The following is a 24,128-nucleotide window of genomic DNA, read 5'->3' as shown; positions in this document are numbered from 1 at the left end:
TTTGCCATGTTTTGTTGTGTTTGAGAAGAGGTGCAAGGAATCCAGTTGCTGATTAGAGAACCAACATTGAGGAGTTACCGTGAAAGGTTTGAAGAGTCAATGCTTGGTAGTAATGTTGATGAGCCTTATTGACTTTAAGATGCTTCTCCTTGTCCATACAGATCAATTCTAATGCAGGAATGGAGAAATAAATGTCAGCTTACTCTTCAGAAGTTTCATGCCTGAATCTGTCGTAGAACACAATATATGTACCAGACAGGTCAAATAAGAAATCTTCATCCAGGCTTGAACACAGCTTAATAAAAACATACTAAATACAGTGCTTATAAAATATCCAGATGTTATCATAAACACTTGTGTAAATACTGAGATAAATTGGGAGTTAATGTAAAATGCACGTGGACACCTCAGCAGTAACTATCCAGGAATATTAAACCTACAGCGATTGTTTATTCTAGGCTTGGGTCTGAAGGAATGTTGAATCAGTTCCACGTATCATGAAAACTTGTCTTGTGACTTTCCCAGCCATTTATTCCTTCATTCAAGTAAAATGCGCTGTGTGTAGTACATAAGGATTATTTGATGGTAGTGTGAGTAAGGTATCAAAATAACTGAATGAATTAATAGTTGGGGGAGGGGTGATGAAGGGAATCATTCTATATCAGATCACAGACCGGCATGTTCCTTCTGAAATTGGGTTTAACTCCTTTCTCCCAGTGCATCAAAACTTGGTTAATAGTTTAACGTTTTGCCCTAATGTATTCTCAAATGCCTAATACTTGATAAGGGGGGGCAGTGGCATAGTGGTATTCACACTAGAATACTGTCCTCAGCTGGTCTGGACACAGCTACGTGGTTGACTCTTAATTGCCCTCTGAAGTGGCTGAGCAAGCCTCTCAGTTCAAGGACAATTTGGCGACAAATAAATGCTGGCCCAGCCAGCGACGCCCACATCGAATGAATTCCTGGAATTGTCTGAAATTTGCTCTCCACAGAGGATGCGTGCTGCTGTTTTTTTTTAGCTTTGCTATTGGTGTTTTTTCAGATTGTATCCCACCTGAACTAGCACTGTAGCTAAGACAGAACATGCTGGACAATCTCAGTAGGTCTGACAGCATCTGTGGAGAGAGAGAAGGGAGCTAACGTTTTGAGCCTGACTCCCTTCTCTCTCCACAAGTGCTGTCTGACCTGCTGAAGTGGCCCAGTATTTTTTGTTTTTGTTTCAGATTCCAGCATCCGCAGTAATTTTCTTTTATATTAGCTCAATAACTATGCTGAGCAGCGTATGAGAGGTGATTACATCAATGTACACATCCATATTTGCACACAGGTCTACTTGTCTTGGAGGATTGCTTTTGTTTTGGAAGAACTGACTCAGATTTGTAGAAATAGAAGACAAATGCAGCAAATAGTATTTGTGTAGTTTAGCCACATTCCCCTTTGACTTCAAGTATCCACAAGGACTTTGCAGGACGGTGAGGGGTTTTCGAACAAATTTAAAATGCTGCATATTTTGGTTATTTTTATGGCACAAACAAACATAAAACATTGAAGAACTGATCCAACCATGAGCATGGGTCGTTTGAACAGAATTGCACAGCAGTAGTTCACATCCTATCCAATGTTTACCAGTCTGGCTTCTGTTCCATTCTTAGCACAAAGTCGATCTAGTTAAAGTGACAAGGTGTTTAATCTGGATCGCACACACCTATGTCCTGAATTCCAAGCCTGCTAACCCAAAAGTGAGAGAGTTACCTGTTGGTCAAACCTGGTCGATGTCACACGAAAGACCATAATCAGGAAACGTAATGTATAATATGCTAGCCAGCAGTGGAAACTCCAAGTGAAGAGACACTCTTGAGATAGCTATAGATAAAATTATAACCATGTTGCATTGCATCAAGGATCATTCAATATTGTCAATGGGTATTGAGATGGAAAGTGTTCTTTTTGCCTGCCTGAGCTGGCGCGATGTAACCTAAAGAAATCAAGAGTACGTTCCTCCAGAAATGACCCTGCTATCTAATGGCACACTGTTGCTATTTCTGCCCCTGGCGGGGAACGCCGACCCCACTTCCCCCCTGACGAGGCTGCACTTAGCATCATTTCCTGCACTGAGGAGCTCCAACAAGCAGAGCTGCTCAGTGCAGGAAGAGATCTGGACACCATTTTCAAATAGCGCCAGATCTCTCGACCCACCCCCCCCCACGCCTCCCGCCAGTGCGTCAACTCACCTGTTGGTGCGTCCTCGAACCCCCTTGCATCTCGCCCCGTACCGGCAAGGTAACCCTGGGCCTGACCCTGGCACAGGCAAAATACCAGCTTGGCCTCTGCCAGCCTGGAAGTGGCACCTGGGCACCCTGGAAGTTCCAGGCTGGCACCCATGTGGCACTGCTAAGGTGCCAGGCTGGAAGTGCCATGGTGCCTAGGAGGCACCAGCAGTGCCAGGGTACCACCCTGGCCAGACGCCAACCACCCGGGAGACCCCCCCCCCCCCCCCCCCCAAGTTCCGGTAAGCCCGTCCCCGTTTGTGGGGACCAATGCTAACCGGCACTCAGCAGGGTTCTCCTCGGCTCGGCTGCTAGATGCTGGGTGGCCTGTTGATCCAGCATCAGCACGGCTAAGTAGGTTTTTAAACTCACTTCTTAAAAATAAATTTAGAGTACCCAGTTATTATTTTTTTTCCAACCAAGGGGCAATTTAGCGTGGCCAATCCACCTAACCTGCACATCTTTGGGTTGTGGGGGTGAAACCCACGCAGGCACGAGGAGAATGTGCAAACTCCACACGGACAGTGACCCAGAGCTGGGATTCGAACCCGGGTCCTCAACGCCGTAGTCCCAGTGCTAACCATTGCGCCACGTGCCGCCCTGTTTTTAAACTCACTTAACCATGCGAGACTGGGTCCCGCCCACAGATTCTTACATCTTGCGGTTAGATCGTGCAAGGCATAACAGCCGTTGGGAATCCTGGAAGAGGCCTCTCCTGGGATCTACTGGCCGTGCCTTGCCCCGATTCCGGCAGGACGCGGCTGGTAAACAGCACCCATCAAGTAAAATTATTGGGTAAAACAAAATTAGATTTTGTTCATTTTAGCCTATTACTTTAATGGAGAACTATTCTTGCCTGCAGGGGCAAATGTCTTCCACAAAGCTCAACACCGTTTACATTGATTCAATGGGATGCATACAGCATTGTAATGTATGCACAGAGGCAGCTGTAGAATTATACCAATACTTCGGCCTTATAAGCAGATTGAAGCTCCTCTTCTCTCTGCATTCCTAATGTCACTTTGTTTCTACTTTGAGCTTTAGTGTGTTTAAGTTTCTTGCCTCTTTGGTCCATTTTTGGAATCTATTTTCTTTTTAAAACAAGAACAATACATTGTATAAAGGTTAGTGGGATGTAAACACACTGTCCTTCTCTCTGCATTCCTCATGTCACTGAACAAATCAAGTTTGTTTCTACTTTGCAGCAGCCTGTTTATGTTTCTTGCCTCTGTTCCATTTTTTGGAATCTATTTTTAATAATGATAAGAATAATACATTGTATTCTGGTTAGTGGGGTGTAAATACACATTGTGTGAATATTTCAAAGGCCTACATGATTGAGTGAGGACAGAATTGACAGCTTTGAGATAACTGCTTTTAGGATGAGTGCAGCAGGAACTCAATGAAGCTTTATCTCTTTTCCCCTTTACTTGTTGCTTCTTGTGGTCTCCATGCAATGTTTGAGTGTAGTTATCTGAGCGGACCTCATTATGTGGTCAAAATGCAATTATGTGATACAGCTAGCATAAAAGCTGCCATGTTCTTACAAAAGTAGAAATTGAAATGTTTCTTTTCATTTCAAAAATATCCTACGTCATTTTTTACTTGGGTAAGTTTATTGTTTGGTGCCACTTTTTAAACACTTGCACACAATTTCCTTACGGTTGTCATTTGTACTGCATTCTACACAGCACCAAGATGTTAAGATCTTGTGGCTGATTTTAATATGTTCCAGCACCATTGTTGACTCTGGCTCAACAGCTCAAAGGCTCATTGGCCTCTGCCAAATTTAGTAGGAACTTGTCCACTTGGTTGTTCATCCCGAGGAATCTCTGAAGCTCAGTAATGTTCCTAGGTTGTGGGAGCTCTCTGACTATTATTGTTTTTTTGTGGGTCGACTGCTATTCCAGAGGCTTGTACAATGTGACCTAGAAATCTGATCACCGGCTTGGCAAACTCACATTTTTCATTCAGTTTTAAGCCTGCATCCTGGAAGACTCTCAAGGCTGCCCTAAGCCTGCGGTCATGCACTTATCTTGTGGAAACAAGTACAGGTTGGTCGTCCATATGGGATATTACTCCTTCCATGCCTCTAGGGTTTGCGACATTGTTCTCTGGACAATTTCCGGTGTGCTCGCAATTCCGAATGGTGGTCTATTGAAAAAATAACGACTGACCAACATTATGAATGCGGTCAAGCAGTCTGGAATCTTTGCCCAAAGTCAACTGCCAAAATCCACTGTTTACATCTAATTTGGTGGATGATGCAGTCTTGGCGAGTTTAGGAAGATTCTGGTCAACTGAGGCCACTGGGTAGATCCCACATTCCACTGATCTTAACATCTGATAGGTTTAGCTGAGTTAAATCACGCAGATTCTAATGGAGCCATTTGGCTTTGGGACCGCAGCCAATCGGAACGCAGGGATGGTGACCAGTGAGGTAATTCCTCGCTGCAGCACCTTCTCAATTTCACCCTTGACTTTGTCCAAGAGTTGGTGAGGGACATTCTTCAGTGTCAAGGGGCAAATTGCTTTAACATAGGTTGGAGGGGGAAATGGAACTTGGTCTTTAACTCCCTTTGGCCAATAATTAATTTTGGAAATTCTTTCCTGAATGTATTGCTGTAATGCTCATCAGCAACCTCATCCTCTCTCTAGATTATCTTTAATTGTTACGTTCCAACAGATGTTGAAATATGAATTGAAAACGTCTTCTTAAGAAATTGAAGCTCAATCAACCCTTTGCCTTGCTATCACATCACCAGCAATAGATCCAACTGCATAAAATAATGCCCTGACCTGATCTTTTTGATATTTTTAGTGTAAACGAGAAGCGGTTCTCTACCTTGTAAACTCCTTTCTCCAGTTGCCTCAGCTTCGCACCTGTTTCAAGCCTTCAGTACTCCAAAATGGTTCAAAGTGATAGTGTGGATTCCATACTTCTACCTCTGTGCTGCTGTTCTTTGCTTTGAGTCTTTGCTGAGCCCACCCGCCAGCATGATTTTGTGGGACCTGCCCCTTCAATTATTTTTTCTAAGTATTTAAAAATACGGCGGAAAAACCCAGCAAGGCTGTTGTACGCGGGCTCCCCACCCTTTTCCCGCCTTATAAGAAGAAAAATTGAAAAAATTCCACCTTATAAGAGTGACGACAATTCAAAAATACCTCATTGACTGGTGGGTACTCTCAATACCCTAAAGTCCAGAAAGGCAATGTATAAATAGATTTTCTTCCTTTCTAAATGATGTCGAACTCTTTCCCATCCATTTTGCCAGTCTTGCTCCTTATACCAGTGTTTATGACCTGCTTTGCTCACCAAGACCTTTAGAGATAAAACTAATTGAATGCTGTGACTATCCAGCAATTAACTAAGACCTGCCCTTGAAAATGAAATAAAATGAAAATCGCTTATTGTCACAAGTGGCCTTCAATTAAGTTACTGTGAAAAGCCATATTCCGGCGCCTGTTCGGGGAGGCTGGTACTGGAATTGAACCGTGCTGCTGGCCTGCCTTGGTCTGCTTTCAAAGCCAGCGATTTAGCCCTGCTACAGAAACATTGTTTTCCTCCTGAAGCAAAGTCATGTTTGAATGCTAGCACAATGCTCTTTGTTCATCTTAGATTAATTATTTGAGCCTTTTAGATGAAACTGTTTGTCATTGCTGTACCCCAGGTTTCCAAAACCAAAAGAACATTCATCTTTTGTTATTGTTGTAGTATGTTAGTATTAAAATGTAAGAATTTAGAGTCTATGTAAGTAAGCGCTGCCATTTATTAACAGATAGACTGCTTATTGTGTGTTGCGCAAATAGGCTTTTGTCATTCTTTCATGTGACCTGCATTTTGAATTGTTTTCAATTAAAATCACAAACAAAGCGATATAAATGATTAAATATCACTGGTAATTGTGTGTATGTGTGTGGGGGAGTGTGGAGCAAAGATCAGTCCGCTACCTTTCAGTCCCTGCATGGTCTTTTCACTGTACAGTGGGTGCTTGTGTGCAATGACGATCATTTGAAATAAGCCATAGGATATCTATTGTTTCTTAATGTTAAGCCCACTTAAAGGATCTGACAAAAGTGTTGTGGAAATTTAAAGAGCAGGAAGAATTTTATTTTGATCCATTCCCACAATCCTGGATACCACCTCCTGTCAATAAATACCTTTCTGTGAGGCCTCTTTGGTATAGCATGGGATTAACTTCAGTAAATAATAAAAGACAATTGAAAATGTCTTCTTTCCAGGAAACATCTAGAATATGTGCAGAGTTAATGAACTGGCTTTCAAACTTCAGCTAACAGCCTGTCGTCCGATTACCCTCAATTGGCAGGATATTAAAAAAATTCAATATGTTATATTAGTTTTCCCATATATTGTAATAATTCATTATGCAGCTAAATTACATTAAACCAAAAAGCTTTGTCCTCTAATTTAGAATGTGATGTTAATCTTCTTGAGGTCCCTGAGCTGGTACTTCATATATAATCAGATCATGATATGTTCTCCGTCAAACAATTTTGCACTCTGGAGATTGTTATCCATCCAGGTGTCCCTTCCAGATGTAGAATCCCACGAAAAAATGCAGGAATTTTACGTGAACTGATTAATGCGGTGCATTTGAAAGATCCTTGCATTCAAATGCTCTGTGCTGCATGTTCGAGATGGTCGGGATAAGATTTCAGATGCATTGAAAATGTGTGTTCACGTCAGGAAAATGTGTTGGCAATAAAGTTAGTCTAACAACAATTCTGTTGGTCAGCGTGCCTCACTAAAACAAGATATGGTGTCAGAAGTAAACGAAACAAAACCACCAACAGAATTCATTTCAGAGGGCAATCTCACTGGAAACTGGAAGAAATTGCGGCAGTGGTTTGAACTGTACCTCACCGCACTGAGCGGTGATAAGACAGACCCACAGGAGCAATCTTACACCTCTCCTCATGTAGCGGGGGAAGAAGCCCAAGAAGTCTATAACATATTTTCTGAACACACACCTGCAATGCATCCGAAGCCTTATCCCAACCTTCTTTGACGTGTGCTATCTGTCATGTGAGAGTACCTTTAAGAAATGAGTGTTTATAAATGGATGTGTATATAAATGTCGTGAGAGTACCTTTAAGAAATGGGTGTTTACTACTGCAGTGATGTCAGAGAGTGGGTGGAGCTGGGCTGTCTGTCAGATTTTTACTTTTGTTTTAGGCTGTTTGCTGCAGGGTGTGTCTTAGTTTCGTTTTCAGTGTTGGAGCTGAAGCCAGACAGAGCAGGTGTACTGTTGATCTCTCTGCCATGAAAAGACTATCTCTTGATCATTTGGTGAATTCAGAATTATAAATGTTCTCAGTAGTGAATGTAAACCTAATGTGCTTCTGTTAAAAGGTGTTTCTTTTGTCTTCTGGATGTTGTTTGGGAAGTTATTAAGGATTACTTAGTGTTGTATTCTTTGGGGGGGGGTTTGTATTTGAATTGTTGGTTGCTAAGATGTTCACTGTATGTTTTAAAAAGGTTAACTTGAGTTCATAGAATAAACATTGTTTTGTTTTAAAAAGTACTTTTCCATTTCTGCTCTCCCACACCAACACGAGTGGGCCGTGTGCTCCCCATACCATAATCTATTAAAAGTTGTGGGTCAGGTGAACTCCATGATACACTTTGGGGTTCTCTAAACCCTGGCCCATAACAAATCTGACTGTCAGCTCCTGGATCAGGAGACTCCAAGTAGTGTCGAGTGTACTGTATAGTATCTAATACTGGAGTCCACAATCACTATAGCTATTATTATGAACAGTAAGTAGTCTTACAACACCAGGTTAAAGTCCAACAGGTTTGTTTTGAATCACTAGCTTTCGGAGCACAGGATTCACCTGAGGAAGGAGCAGCGCTCTGAAAGCTAGTGATTTGAATCAAACCTGTTGGACGTTAACCTGGTGTTGCAAGACTACTTACTGTGCCCACCCCAGTCCAACACTCCATCTCCACATTATTATTATGAAGCCCCACAACTTATCTGAGGTTAGTTTCATGCAAATTATCTGCTACATGTTTCCCCAAAATGTCAGTTAACTACTGTGAACGTGCAGTCCATGAAACTCTCAATATTGAAGTTCATTAGGATGTTGAACTTTGCATTAAAAGCTCTAAATAATCCACATAGTTGCATCACTGGGGACAGCAATAGGGAATGTGTTACGTTGTGCTCAATTGTCTGGTTTTCTGTTTGTTTTAAGGGGAAGAATGAAAATCTGTAAGTTACTTTTCCAACCCATAAAATGGAAAGTTCTCAACAAGACATTTAGAACATAGAACATACAGTGCAGACGGAGGTCATTCGGCCCATCGAGTCTGCACCGACCCACTTAAGCCCTCACTTCCACCCTATTCCTGTAACCTAATAATAGGTGGATTGGCCATGATAAATTGCCCTGAGTGACCAAAAAGGTTAGGAGGGGTTATTAGGTTACAGGAATAGGGTGGAAGTGAGGGCTTAAGTGGATCGGTGCAGACTCTATGGGCCGAATGGCCTCCTTCTGCACTGTACGTTCTATGTTCTATATTCTAATAACCCCTCCTAACCTTTTTGGTCACTCAGGGCAATTTATCATGGCCAATCCACCTAACCTGCACGTCTTTGGACTGTGGGAGGAAACCGGAGCACACGGAGGAAACCCACGCAGACGCGGGGAAAACGTGCAGACTCCGCACAGACAGTGACGCAGCGGGGAATCGAACCTGGGACCCTGGCGCTGTGAAGCCACAGTGTTATCCACTTGTGCTACCGTGCTGCCCTCTTTCTTTGGTCCTTATTGATTAGAGGGAATAGGCTATAAAGCCTCATTTATGCTTCTCGGTCAACTTTATGCAACCTATCTGTACTTGTTTCTTCAAAATGTCAGTCACCCATCGACAAGCTTAAGATTTGTTTATAACTTGAGCGAATAATTATTCTTTGAGTTATTCACTTTGGAATTGTAGAATTGAAAACTAGTTATTGTAATTTAATACATTAAAACAATTAGACCTAATTAACAACAATGATATAAATCACCTTTTATCTAAGGAGTTTATTTTGCGCCTCATTCCTAATTAGTAAGTTAGATGTGACCTGAAGACTGCCATTCCTGTGACGTGTGGGATTCAGGACGCTCCAGTAGTCCTGAAGACCTACTTGTGCAGGAACTGAATGAACTCAAGCTGAGGGCAGGAACTGAATGAACTCAAGTTGAGGGTTTCTGAGTTTGAAAGGCAGCTGAATTCACTGCAGAAGACACAGGTGGCTGAATGTTTCCTGGGTCTTAATTTGTAAAAGGGAGTCACACCACCGACAATGAGAGTTCAGGGTGGCCACCTAGTGGGGTAGGAAGAGGTAAGCAGTGTAGCCCTTGTAGGTAAGCCCTTGAGAAGGAGTTGATGAGCTGCCTTCTTGAACCATTGCTGTCCATGTAGTGGGGGGACACCTGCAGTGCTGTTAGGGAGGGAGTTCTAGATTTGACCCAAGACAAAGGTGATACAATTCCAAGGAGGATGTTGTGTGACATGGAGGGAATGTGTTCCCATGTGATTGCTGCTCTTGTTCTTCTATGTGGTCACGGTTGTGTGTTTGCAAGGTGTTTTCAAAGGAACCTGGGAGATTTGTCGCCGTGCATCTTGTGGAGATATTTGGTACTTTCAAACCAATATTGCAGCATTGATTATTGGTGGGGTGACTAGCACTTGACTATCAAACCATGTGGAGAACACAAACTCTGTAGCCTAAGCAGCTTGCCCTGTTCAGATTCAGTTCATTGTGTCCAAATCTGGGCATCACACTTTAGGAACGAAGTGAAGTCTTTGGAGACGGTAGAGAAGAGATTTGCCAGAGTTGTTCCAAAGAGATATTACAGTCCTGTAGATAGACTAGAGAACGGGGTCTTTAAGACACAGAGGAGGCTAAGGGGAAATTTGATACATGTGTTTAAAATGATGAAGAGTTTAGATAGAATAAATAAATATAAACTGTTTCCAATGGCTGATGGATCAATAACGAGAGGTCACAGGTTTCAGGTGATTAGCGAAAGAACCAGAGGCAAGCTGAAGAACAATTTCTCTTCAACGAGTAGTTAGGTTTTGGAATGTGCTGCCTCGTTGGTATGCTGGACAATGTTTCATTAGTAACCTTGAAAAGGAAACTGGATAAATATTTCAAAGAAGAAACCATTGCAGGGAAACGGGGAAAACGAGAGGGTGTGGGAACGACTGGATTGCTCTTCTGAAGAGCTGGTGCAGACTCAATGGGCTGAAATTATATTTTGCTCTGAAACTGAGGGAATTACTTAAAACCGCAGTAACTTTGGCAGCTCTCTGATGGTAATGCAAGCAATAAAGCGAAACATCAGTGTGTGAATGCATGCACACTAAAGAACAAAAAATGGCAGCCTGCTTTCATAGAACATGTTTCATGGAGAAAAACCTCCCAAACTCTGCAGATGGAAAATAAGTAGACGTTGATGCTACCCATGCGAGATGAGTTATAGTGGAACTAAAATGTAGTTAAATAGATGCATTCGAAGATGAGGGAGAAATGGAGAGGTGAGACAATTGAGTGACAAAATTCCAGAGGGGATCCAAAGCAGCGGAGAGCTGGGCTGTCGAGCTGTCATGTTCACCTGAGAACACACAGGCCTGATGCCTCATTTGAAAGTTGGCACTCCTGACAGTGCAGCGTTCTTTCCCACAGCGGATTTGAACCCACAAACTTCATATGCAAATTCTGTCACTTAGGTGACCCTACAAAGTACTATACAGCCAAAGATCTCCTTCCTTTTCTCTGTATATTGACTAATTTTTAAAAATGCCTATTACCTTTTTTATATATATATATATATATATATATATATATAAATAAATGTAGAGTACCCAATTTTTTTTTCCAATTAACGGGCAATTTAGCGTGGCCATTTCACCTACCCTGGACATCTTTTTGGGTTGTGGGGCTGAGACCCATGCAGAAACTGGGAGAATGTGCAGACTCTCATTGAATGATGTAGGGTACAATCGAAATCAAGAGAAGAAAATGTAATGTTAAAAAATGGGGGGGATGGGAAAGGAAGTGATAAAACAGTTACATGTTTACTTAGTCGATTGTACAAAGATTCTCTAAGTCTGAAACATTCTCCCTGCTTGAGACCTCTGCTCCATTCTGCTTTGCAAGTCTGAGAGATCACAGTGGCTGCCTTGTTTTCTGTAATGGTGCTACATAACTTTCCACAGAACTCTGGCTCCTAAATTAAAAATAATATTTATTATTCTTTTCGGGGCCAAGACTTTGTGGAAAGTAATATCGCACAGCTGCAGGTCAATCTGCTCACATGATGTCACTCTATTTGGAGCGCAATAAATTGTCGGAAGAAGATGCAATGGGATGGGCAAGCTGGTGAAATGGATGAGGACAGTCATGCATTGCTCTGAGACCTTGCTGGAGGCATTTCTGATGTTAGGTTTCCTATCTGTCAAAGCCCGCCTTTTCCCTTTAACCCACTTCCAATTGCACTGTCAGAAACGTGCATATTTGGCCCACACGCCAGCAATCGTAGCACAGATCAACATGCTAAATGAGAAAAGGGACAGTTTGTTTATTTAAAAAATAAATTTAGAGTACCCAATTCATTTTTTCCAATTAAGGAGCAATTTAGCATGGCCAATTCACCTACCCTGCACATCTTTTGGGGTGTGGGAGTGAGACCCATGCAAACACGGGGAGAATGTGCAAACTCCACACTGACAGTGACCCAGAGCCAGGATCAAACCTGGGACCTCGTGAGGCAGCAGCACTAACCACTGTGCCACCGTGCTGCCCTTGAAAAGGGACAGTTTAAAGGACTAATGAGCTAGCCCGAGCTGCTGGTCTAACGCCCAGTCTCGAGAAGCGAGAAATGGTGCCTCACCTCTACCTCCTGACAAATGCAGCCATTTTATTGATTGTGGATCACCTCACGTTATAAACTTTACAACATACATTGTTTTTCTCCCTCTCAGCCCCTCCCTCCCTCAAACACACACACAAAGTAACAGGCTGGTGGCATCAGAGGCAATGAAAGAAAGTTGTTGAATGGATCAATAATGTCTCTGGAAATTTTGTCTATAGTTGTACAATGGCATAACCGTAATGATGATCAGCAATGAAGGCTATTTCTCCAGGAAAAAACTGAACGCCCTTTTGTGCTTCCATTTGGATCTGGAAGAAAGCCTGTTGGCTAAGCTTTGAATCATAAATGGAGCCCCTCTCACTGAAAAGGATTTCTGGTTAGGTTCATAATATTTTCCAGCTGCCAGTTGAAAAAAAAAAGCATTTTGTGTCCAGACACAGTTGCAAACGGTCCCAGAATGGTGTCTCCAGGCAGTCTGCAGTCACTTGATTTGGAGGAATACTTCACTGCAAAACGTTACAAATTTTCAGATCACAATTTCATTTCTGTGCTGGGTCGCTGTGCATTTGCAGCTCCGAGACTCTTAAGGATGGAAACATTTAAAAGCAACCCCAAAACTCTTCCCGGAGTAGTAGGTTACTTGAATTGGACTAAAGTGATTGAAGTACGCATGCAGCATAAGAAGAGAAGTTCAGACCTTTTCAAGATTTGCGAAATTGAAAAAAGACAACACATTGTCATGTCGGTAAGTAATCAGCACTAGGAACCTAACTCCTCTTTCACTTTTTTTCAATTTGCTAGTGAATACCTCTTTTGCATTTAATTTAAACTATTGAACCAAGCATCATTTGGCAATATCCTGGGCCTTTGATTCTTGGTGAGATTTTAGTCTTTGCTGCACTGCACGTTACACTCAAGAACAGAGAGGGTGGACCCTGGCACCATCGTGTCATCTGCTCAATGTCTTGTAACACTGAAGAGTGAAGTGACATTTCTTTTTTTTAAATATTTTTATTAACATTTTTCAATTTATAAAATAGAGTAGAAAAAATAAACAAATGTAAACTGTAAAAAACAGAAAAATAGAACAACCCCTCACAACACCTAACCCCCCATCACCCCCCCTCCCTTAACAATCAACGGTGATCAGATCCTTGAAATAAACAATAAAGGGCTGCCATCTCTGATAGAACCCCTCAATTGCTGGCTTCACAGTGTATTTGACTTTCCTGAGGTATCAGAGCTCCATCAAATATCCCAGCCACACTGAGGCACATGGAGATCCCAGCAGTACTTGCCTCCGGATGACTAGGGAGGCGAAGGCCAGGATATCAGTCCACGTGCCCGGCAGCAGCTCCAGCGGGTCTGACACCCCAAATATGGCCACTAAAGGACAGGGTCCCAGCTCAGTCTTCAGAATCGCCGACATGGTACTGAAGAAGGAGACCCAAAACGCCACAAGCTTGGGACAGGACCAGAACATATGCCAAGCCTCCTGAACAACGCTCGCACCTGTCCTCCAGCCCTAAAAAGAAGCGACTCATTCTAGACTTGGACAGGTGCACCCTAAAAACGATCTTAAGTTGTATGAAACCAAGCCTCGTGTACGAGGATATGGAGTTGACTCTGCAAAGGGCCTCACTCCACACCTCATCATCCCAGATGGGCCTCCTCCTCCCACCTAGCCTTAATCCCTACTACTGACACTGAATTTTCCGACATAATCCATCCATAAATACCGGCAGTTCCCCCTTCCTCTGACCCCGTGAGCGAAAGGACCCTCTCCATTCGAGACATTGGTGGTGTCCAGCGGAACGGCGGGAAAATCTGTCTCAAAGTTGCAAATTTGGAGATATCTGAATGAATTTGAACTTGAGAGTCCAAACTTTTCCGTCATTTCCTCTCGACTGGGAAACCGCCCCATAGGAACAAATCGCTCACTCTCTCCAGCCCCTTCACTCCCCCACGCCCCCAACCCCCCTGAAAATGGCATCTAATCTCACAGGCTCGAACAGATGATTAGCAAAGATGGGAGCCAGTTTCGACACTGATCCCAGTTTAAAATGTTGTTGAAATTGTCTCCATATCTTCAAAGTGTAAACAACCACCGGATTTGACGAATACTTTGTCGGTAAGAACGGGAGCAATTCTGTCACTAATGCCTGCAGACCAGACCTACTAAATGACCTCGATTCCATCTGCACCCACATAGCCCCTGGATCACCACACCAACTTAACACCTTCTCTGTAGCTGCCCAGTAATAAAATATCAGGTTCTGCAGGGCCAGGCCCCCCAACTGTCCCTTTGAAGGTCTGCCCTATGAATCCTCAGGATTTTGCCCACCCACATAAAGGATGGTATCAACTTCTCAACCCGCCCAAAAGAAAATTTATGAAGAAAAACCATCAGATACTGGAAAAAATAAATTGTGGTAGAATGTTTATCTTGATCGACTGGACCCTGACCGCCAAGGACAGGGGAAGGTTATCCCACATTTGCAGATTGGTCTTGACTCTCACCAGGCTAGTATAATTCAGTTTACGAAGTTAGGCCCAAAGTTAGGCCCAATCTCAAGCCAATCGGACCTCCCCGCTCCCCCGGATATCTAAAACTGGATCGGGCAAAGTGAAATGGAAGCTCTCCCAGGTTGGCTCCCCTCCCTGGGGGGCTCACCGCAAAACTCCTTTCCAGATTTAATTTATATCCAGAAAAGGAGCTAAAGCACCTCAGTAGTTCCATTATATCCACCTATTGTGGGGACTGGGACCGTCACATAAAGTAAAAGATCATCAGCATTCAGGGGCACCCATGCTCCACTCCTCCCCTAATTATACCCTTCCACTTACCCCAAACCCTCAAAGCGATGGCCAAAGGCTTTATCAGCAGTGCAAACAAGAGGGGGGACAAAGCCCCCCCCCCCATCTCGTTCCCCTATTTAAGTGAAAGTACTCCAAGCTCGTGGTGTTGGTGCGAACACTGGCTGATGGGGTCTTATACAACAGGCGTATCCATGACACAAACCTGGGCCACAACCTGAACCTCTCCAAAACCACAAAAGATACCCTCATTATACCCTGTCAAACGCCTTTTTGGCACCTAACGAGACGATTACCTCTGGGTCGGGTCCGTCAGATGCGGCAAGAAACACATTTAGCATTCACTGCATATCTTCAACAAATCCTATTGGATCTTCCCTAAATACCTTTGGAAATAGGATGGTACGACCAGCACTCCCAATAGGAGGGAATTTGATGCCTATATCAGCGTCGCACGAAGAACATCCCTACCAGTAACCGAGCCAGCTGTGCAGCAAATATCTTGTAAAACTCCTCCTGGAACCCATCTGGCCCAGGGGCCTTACCTGTTTGCCTCAGTCCTATTGCTGCCAGGCCCCAACGCTGTCTCCAGCTCCTCGTGATCTTCCTTCCCCACCTCACATGATGTGATTGGAGTCCTCCAAAAACTCCAACATATCTGACCCCCCCCCCCCCCCGCCGGCTCCAACCAACCGAAAAGGTTCTTATAAAAAGTTTCAAATGCTCCATTAACTTTATCCGGAGACGACACCAGCCTGCCACTCAAGTTTCTGACCTGGATAATCTCCCGGAAGGCCGCCTCAACTGACAAACCAAGAAATGGCCGTCTCCCATATTCATAATTAACCCTCCTCAAGCACCGCAACTGGCATACCACCTTGTCTGTAGACAACAGGTCAAACTGCATCTGCAGCTTTTTCCCGCTTGCCAGGAGCTCAGGGGTTGGGTCAATTGAATATCTGCGGTCCCACTTCCCAAATGTCATCCGCCAACTTTTGGCACTCCTTTCTATCCTCCCTATCCATATGTGCTTTGTGCGATATGATCTGACTAATCACCGCTTTCAAGGCCTTGCTACCGAATGGAGAGCGAGAGCGACCCATTCCCATGAAACCCCACGTATTCATCTATAGCCTTCGATATCCATCCACCTCCGTTAATAACCACATTCCGTCTCCATGCAGCCTCCATTTCTTGTGTTTCCTCACTCACAGCTTTGCAGTGGAACAGGGGCACTTCAAGAGACCCATCACATGATGTCATCGGCCGTTTGTGTGAGTGAATGGGCAGAGTAACATAGCAGCCTGTAATGTTAATATCTCCTGAATAAAGCTCTTTTGTTTGTTTGAACCTGTGAGGCCTGAAGACATGATTTAAAAACCGCCATGTAAGCGCCTGAAAAGAAAAATAAATAATTAAAATAGTCGCTAGACGAAAGCTGGCAACAGGAGAGCCAAACAACAGTTACAGCCACCAGAGGAACCAAAAGTTCATCGAAGAATCGGAAGAAAACAACTTTGGAAAGAGGTGCACCATGTTCTTCGCCCGAAACGATCTGTAACAGCACCAGGAGCAGCAAGGACCCGGCAACAACACATTTACAGTTGGGGTGTTGTAAAGCACAAAGGAAAACCGGCTGAGCTCAGGTTTGCCTTGTTTTGGGGAAAAATAAAGCTGGGTGGTGCTAAAAATTCATGGCAAATCGTGCACACGCAGATTCTTCCATTGTGAAAAATAGTGGGAGCTTTTGGTGCCGTGGGTCCTTTGATGAGAATACAGAGCGATGGAGCTCATATACGTAGAGATTCAGCTATTTTGTACAAACAGACAAGATAGCACAGATATAAATGTCCCAACTTCCCTGATAATAATGGGGGAGGGGGAGCATTTAACCTGAACTGAATCAACAGCCATAAAAGCAATAGACGAAAACCAAATATGAAATAGTGGAAATATTGCAGGGCCACTATTCACCGAATCCCTTAGTCATAGCAGAAAGGTTTAGGTTTCATATGCGTAGCCAAGAAGAAGGTGAATTGATTCCACAGTTTGTAGCTACCCTGAAAAGAGTGACCGAACACTGCGGATTCGGGATATGTTAAACGATACCATCAGAGGTAGATTAGTCTGTGGTTTAAGGAGCGAAGCTATTCAAAAACGCTTGTTGACTGAAAGCAACCTGACTTAAAGCTTCGGAAGCTGCTGTATCCATGGAATTAGCAGCCAAAGAAGTTCAACAGTTAAATTCAAGCGCAAGAAGTCACAAGATGTCGGCTGAAAGTCAAACACAAACACAGACTCACACTTGCCATAGGTGTGCAAAACCTGGGCACTCAGCAGAAAATTGTTGGTGCAAAGGCACCATGTGCAGAAATGTTGGTAGAAAGGTCCGCATTGAACGTGCTTGTTGGAAAAAGAAACTAACTTCAGGCAAAAGTTGCAAAAAGCAAGAGCCGAATAAATCAAATGGGAAATGGAATAAAGGAAAAAGTGTCCATGTCGTACCAAAAGATGTGGGCAGCACAGTGGTTAGCACAGTTGCTTCACAGCTCCAGGGTCTCCGGTTCGATTCCCAGCTTCGGTCAGTGTCTGTGCGGAGTCTGCGCGTTCTCCCCATGTCGATGTGGGTTTCCTCCGGGTGCTCCGGTTTCCTCCCACAGTCCAAAGATATGCAGGTTAGGTGGATTGGCCATGATAAATTGCCCTTAGTGTCCAAAAAGGTTAGGTGGGATTACGGGGATGGGGTGGAGGCATGGGACTGGGTGGGGTGCTCTTTCCAAGGGCCGGTGCAGACTCAATGGGCCGAATGGCCTCCTTCTGCACTGGAAATTCTATTATTCTATGATTCTGTGTGAGAAGGAACTCTATTCACAGTCTCAAGATGGACTGTCATTGAAGGTGTTGGCTATTGCTGGTGAAACAAATCATTCCTGGGTCACTCCATTACAGGACGGTCAGCCGGTGAAGATGGAGGTGGACACTGGGGCAGCCATCTCGCTGGTAACTGAAACTGTTCATCATGAAAAACTCTGGCATATTGCTCTAAGAAACTCTCAAAGACAGTCTTAAAACCCTGCACTGGAGAAGTGGTTTTGTTGAGAGGCCATATTTATTTAACAGTGCAATTAGATGGACAGACACAGATTTGTCCTTGCACATAGTCAAAGTGAATTGTCCAACACTAATGGGAAGAACTTAGCTGGAAAAGATCAGATTAAGTTGCGTTGAGGTAGATCTCATGACAGATTCCAAATCAGGCTTCCAAAGTCCTGAAGAAACATGCCATTATCTTCAACAGTGAGCTGGGAAGCATGAAGGAAATCTCAGTAAATCTGAAGATCAAGGAAGAAAGTCAAGCGAGATGCTTAAAAGGCTAGGTCAGTGCCGTTCACATCCAGACCCAAAGTACAGGCAGAATTATAATAGCTGATCAAAACATAAATACTTGAACCTGTTGTCAAAGAACAAGAACAAAGAAATGTACAGCACAGGAACAGGCCCTTTGGCCCTCCAAGCCCGTGCCGACCATGCTGCCCGACTAAACTACAATCTTCTACACTTCCTGGGTCCGTATCCCTCTATTCCCATCCTATTCATGTATTTGTCAAGATGCCCCTTATATGTCACTATCGTCCCTGCTTCCACCACCTCCTCCGGTAGCGAGTTCCAGGCACCCACTACCCTCTGTGTAAAAAAAACTTGCCTCGTACATCTACTCTAAACCTTGCCCCTCTCACCTTAAACCTATGCCCCCTAGTAATTGACCCCTCTACCCTGGGGAAAGCCTCTTACTATCCACTCTGTCTATGCCCCTCATAATTTTGTAGACCTCTATCAGGTCGCCCCTCAACCTCCGTCGTTCCAGTGAGAACAAACCGAGTTTATTCAACCGCCCCTCATAGCTAATGCCCTCCATACCAGGCAACATTCTGGTAAATCTCTTCTGCACCCTCTCTAAAGCCTCCACATCCTTCTGGTAGTGTGGCGACCAGAATTGAACACTATACTCCAAGTGTGGCTTAACTAAGGTTCTATACAGCTGCAACATGACTTGCCAATTCTTATACTCAATGCCACGGCCAATGAAGGCAAGCATGCCGTATGCCTTCTTGACTACCTTCTCCAACTGTGTTGCCCCTTTCAGTGACCTGTGGACCTGTACACCTAGATCTCTCTGACTTTCAATATTCTTGAGGGTTCTACCATTCACTGTATATTCCCTACCTGCATTAGACCTTCCAAAATGCATTACCTCACATTTGTCTGGATTAAACTCCATCTGCCACCTCTCCGCCCAAGTCTCCAAACAATCTAAATCCTGCTGTATCCTCATCGCTAACCGCAATTCCACTAACCTTTGTATCGTCTGCAAACTTACTAATCAGACTAGTTACATTTTCCTCCAAATCATTTATATATACTACAAACAGCAAAGGTCCCAGCACTGATCCCTGCGGAACACCACTAGTCACAGCCCTCCAATTAGAAAAGCATCCTTCCATTGCTACTCTCTGCCTTCTATGACCTAGCCAGTTCTGAATCCACCTTGCCAGCTCACCCCTGATCCCGTGTGACTTCACCTTTTGTACTAGTCTACCATGAGGGACCTTGTCAAAGGCCTTACTGAAGCCCTATAGCCAACATCCACTGCCCTACCTGCATCAATCATCTTTGTGACCTCCTCGAAAAACTCTATCAAGTTAGTGAGACACGACCTCCCCTTCACAAAACCATGCTGCCTCTCACTAATACGTCCAATTGCTTCCAAATGGGAGTAGATCCTGTCACGAAGAATTCTCTCCAGTAATTTCCCTACCACTGACGTAAGGCTCACTGGCCTGTAGTTCCCTGGATTATCCTTGCTACCCTTCTTAAACAAAGGAACAACATTGGCTATTCTCCAGTCATCCGGGACATCACCTGAAGTTAGTGAGACACGACCTCCCCTTCACACAACCATGCTGCCTCTCACTAATACGTCCATTTGCTTCCAAATGGGAGTAGATCCTGTCTCGAAGAATTCTCTCCAGTAATTTCCCTACCACTGAAGTAAGGCTCACCGGCCTGTAGTTCCCTGGATTATCCTTGCTACGCTTCTTAAACAGAGGAACAACATTGGCTATTCTCCAGTCCTCCGGGACATCACCTGAAGACAGTGAGGATCCAAAGATTTCTGTCAAGGCCTCAGCAATTTCCTCTCCAGCCTGCTTCAGTATTCTGGGGTAGATCCCATCAGGCCCTGGGGACTTATCCACCTTAATATTTTTCAAGACGCCCAACACCTCGTCTTTTTGGATCTCGATGTGACCCAGGCTATCTACACCCCCTTCTCCAGACTCAACATCTACCAATTCCTTCTCTTTGGTGAATACTGATGCAAAGTATTCATTTAGTACCTCGCCCATTTGCTCTGGCTCCACACATAGATTCCCTTGCCTATCCTTCAGTGGGCCAACCCTTTCCCTGGCTACCCTCTTGCTTTTTATGTACGTGTAAAAAGCCTTGGGATTTTCCTTAACCCTATTTGCCAATAACTTTTCGTGACCCCTTCTAGCCCTCCTGACTCCTTGCTTAAGTTATCGTGAGTGATTGGGCCGTGTCGTTGCCACCCGTTATGAAAAAAGACCGATCTGTACGCATTTGTGATGATTTTAAAGTCACTATTAATCCTGCACCGTGTGCAGAGCAGTACTCTCTGCCCTTGATTGATGATTTATTCGATGGGTTGGCTTCAGTAAAATTGACCTCAGTCAAGCACATCTTCAAATGAACCAGATTCACAACAGTTCTTGATGATTGTGCCACACATTTTGATATGAAAGCCTACCATTTGGCATCATTTCCGCACCAGTGTTGATCCAATGAGCTATGGACCACATTTTAAGCAGATTAGATGGAACCCAGTGTTATTTAAATGACATCTTGATGACTGGAAAGAATGAAGAAAAACATCTCCGCAACCTAGATGCCACACTCCAGAGATTAGATGATTATGGATTAAGAGTCCGAAAAGACAAATGTGAATTTTTCCAATCTACAATTGAATATCTGGGTCATGTCATCGATGCCAAAAGATTGCATAAGTCGTTTTGAAAGTCAATATCATTACCCAAGCACCTTATCTCAGAATGTCAACCAACTTCAATCTTTCTTCGACTTACTAAGAAGGTTTGTCCTTAAACTGACTTCTATTCTAAAACCCTTACTGTGTCAAAACAAAAAGTGGGCACGGTGGATCAATGCGTGAGAGCATTCGTACAAGCCAAAGAGGTGCTACTCAAGCCAGAAATTCTGACAATTTTGATCCAAATTTACCCCTGCAACTGGTACATGACGCATCAACTAATGGGGTCGGGGTGGTGGTTTCCCACATAATGCCCAAAGGTGAAGAGAAGCCAATAGCTTCTTGAATAAGGCCAAAATCGATTACACGCAGATAGAGAAAGAAGCCCTCGGAATGAATTTTGGCATTAAATGTTTTTACTAATTCCTGTATGGGACGAAATTAACTTTATGATCCACTAACAATGATTCTTGGACCTCAATGGCAGCGAGCGGGATGCAGAGTTGGGCATTGCTCTTCTCAGTACACACATCTGATCAAGTATCTTTAATCAAGCCTTCATGGGAATGCTGATGGGCTTTCCCGACTACCCTTACCCAGTAGTTCGTTGATAAGTAGTTTGTGTGGAAACCTTTTCTACTTCCAGCAAGTAAATACCACCACTGCTGCAATTGCAGGACAAGTTAAGAAGCATACGAGAACTGATTCAGCAGGAGACAGGCAGCATAACAGTGAGACAGAGATGCGCATCGAGAGGAGCTCCCGCCGGTGGCCACGATTTGCAGCGCTTTCGGGGGTTTCCCTGATTCTTCACTCTTTCCCCCCCCCGATTATTGTCGGTCTTTGGGGCCGTCCCAGGCATCAAGCGGGGCCGGTTTGAAAACCACCGAGGAACCCCGCGCGGGTGTCAGGCGGCTGGTGCTGAGGCGTCGGGCGCAGTGCGTGCGGAGGTCGGAGCAGCGCCTCCGTTGGGGCGGAGCCAAACAGAGGTCGAGGCGGCAGGCCCGAAGCGCGATGTAGGTGAAATGTCCCACATCGGGTGGCTCCCGCCTAGAATGTGGTAAGAAGACTGAAGTCCGGTCCCAGGGAAATTCTGGAGGAATACAAAAAAGAAGAGAAAGAAGTTTTAAAGAAATTTGGTGAAAGTTTTTTTCTTCTTTTTTTTGAAGGAAGAATTTTTTGCTTTTCTATAAAATAAAATAAAAGATTGAAGGAGAGAAGGGTGAAAAAAGTAATAAGTCGTTAAAGGAATGCAGCGTTGAGGAAGGGAGGAAACGCGGGCTCGCCGTTGAATGAGGACCAGCAAAAGTGCTGACAAGATGGCGGATGCCGGACCGCATGGTGGGGCCGCACTACTTAGGGTGGAGAAGATGACTGAGGTGATGGTGGTGGAGCTGGAAAAGCAGTTTGCGAGGCACATGGAGGCTTTGAGGAAGGAGATGGCGGTCGCATTGCAGTCATTGGTGGAGGAGGCAATCGCCCCGGTGAGGGTAGCTGTGGCATAGACATCAGCCGAGGTGAGAGAGCAGGGCGAGAAGATGAAGGAAGTGGGGGAGGCCGTGTTGCAGCACAGTGACCAGCTCACCTCGATGGGGTACGAGCTGTGGAGGGTGGTGGAGATCAAGAGAGGACTTCGAGCAAAGCTCGAGGACTTGGAGAACCGCTCGAGGCGGCACAATCTGAGAATTGTGGGCTTGCCCGAAGGGACAGAGGGCCCAAGGCCAACAGAAGTTGGCGGAGTTGATGGGGGAGAGTGAGAACCCCTCCCGGTACGAGCTGGACCGAGCTCATCGGTCATTAAGGCTGAAGCCCAAAGTGAATGAGCCACCAAGGGCAGTAATTATCTGCTTCCATAAGTACTGCATGAAGGAGAAGGTGTTAAGCTGGGCGAAGCAGAAGTGTGAGATGCAGTGGGATGGTGCTGGAGTTTGGATCTACCAGGACTTGACGGTGGAGTTGGCAAAAAGACGAGCGGCGTTCGGGCGAGTGAAGGCGGCACTGTACAAAAAGGGTGTGTGATTCCGTATGATATTCCCGGCGAAGCTGAGGGTGACGTACAATGCCAAAGACTTTTATTCCGAGATAGCAAAGGCGGCTGAGGCGTTCGTGAGGGCGGAAGGCTTGGGACAGACGTGAGGAACGGAGCTGGAAGAGAGACTGTGGACTGTGATTGCGGAGCTGGAAAATGTATAAATGCTATAATTTTCTTTTTACTGACGTGTATTGGAATTTACTTCTCCTCACATTGTTCAAGTTATTGATTGGGTTGATTGGCATTCTGTGTTGCGACGGTTAGATCTTATTTTAGTGAATTGTATGGGTTGGATTGTTGTTTTTGTTTTTTCTTTCTCTGGGACTGGGTGGGAGGGGACGGTATACCTTGGCGGGGGGAGCTACCCGCGCGAGCTAACTAAAGTCAACTAGTGAACAGAGGTGAGGTGAGAGGAAGGCTGCGGACATTGGAGCCTGGTCAGCAGGTTTCGATGGGCCTACGAGGTGAGTGAGGAGTGTGGGGGAGGGATTGATATGATAATCTATGATGTTGGGAGATGTTTTTTCGAGAGGAAATGTAGGGGGGGGGGTTTGGGAGGGGGGAAGGGGTTCGATGTTAATAATGGATAGGGGAGGTCAGGCGCATGGGGCAGGGCCCGGTGATATGATGATGGTGGATAAGAAGGGTGAGGGGGGTGGTGAGAGACTCCCAGTTAGGATAGTCACGTGGAACGTGAGGGGGTTAGGAGGTCCGGTCAAGTGTGCTTGCGCATCTTAAAAGTTTGAAAGCCGATGTAGCATTGCTGCAGGAGACTCACTTGAGGGTGAAGGACCAGGTGAGACTTAAAAAGGGCTCGGTTAGTCAGGTGTTTCACTCTGGATTTGACAGAAAGGCTTGAGGGGTAGCGGTAATGGTCAGCAAAAGAGTATGCTTCCAGATGGAGAAGGTGGTGCAGATCAGGGGGGTAGATATGTGATTGAGACGGGGGCGCTGGAGGGGAGGTTAGTGGCGCTGTTAAGTGTACACGGTCCCAATTGGGACGATGTGGGATTCGCAAAAAAGGTGTTTGTGGCCATCCCCGACTTGG

At 44.7% G+C, this 24,128-nt stretch overlaps 1 protein-coding gene across 5 annotated transcripts in view; it reads left to right on the top strand.

Annotated features, from left to right (window-relative positions):
- Nucleotides 1-24,128, top strand: part of plce1 (phospholipase C, epsilon 1) — a 619,267-nt gene that overhangs the window by 105,998 nt on the left and 489,141 nt on the right. The window lies entirely within an intron of this gene.

This window comes from Scyliorhinus torazame, chromosome 16 (assembly GCF_047496885.1).
Source record: "Scyliorhinus torazame isolate Kashiwa2021f chromosome 16, sScyTor2.1, whole genome shotgun sequence".
Taxonomy (NCBI): domain Eukaryota; kingdom Metazoa; phylum Chordata; class Chondrichthyes; order Carcharhiniformes; family Scyliorhinidae; genus Scyliorhinus; species Scyliorhinus torazame.
The sequence above is the reverse complement of the archived record's forward strand: the minus strand, read 5'-3'. Positions and strand labels throughout refer to the sequence as shown.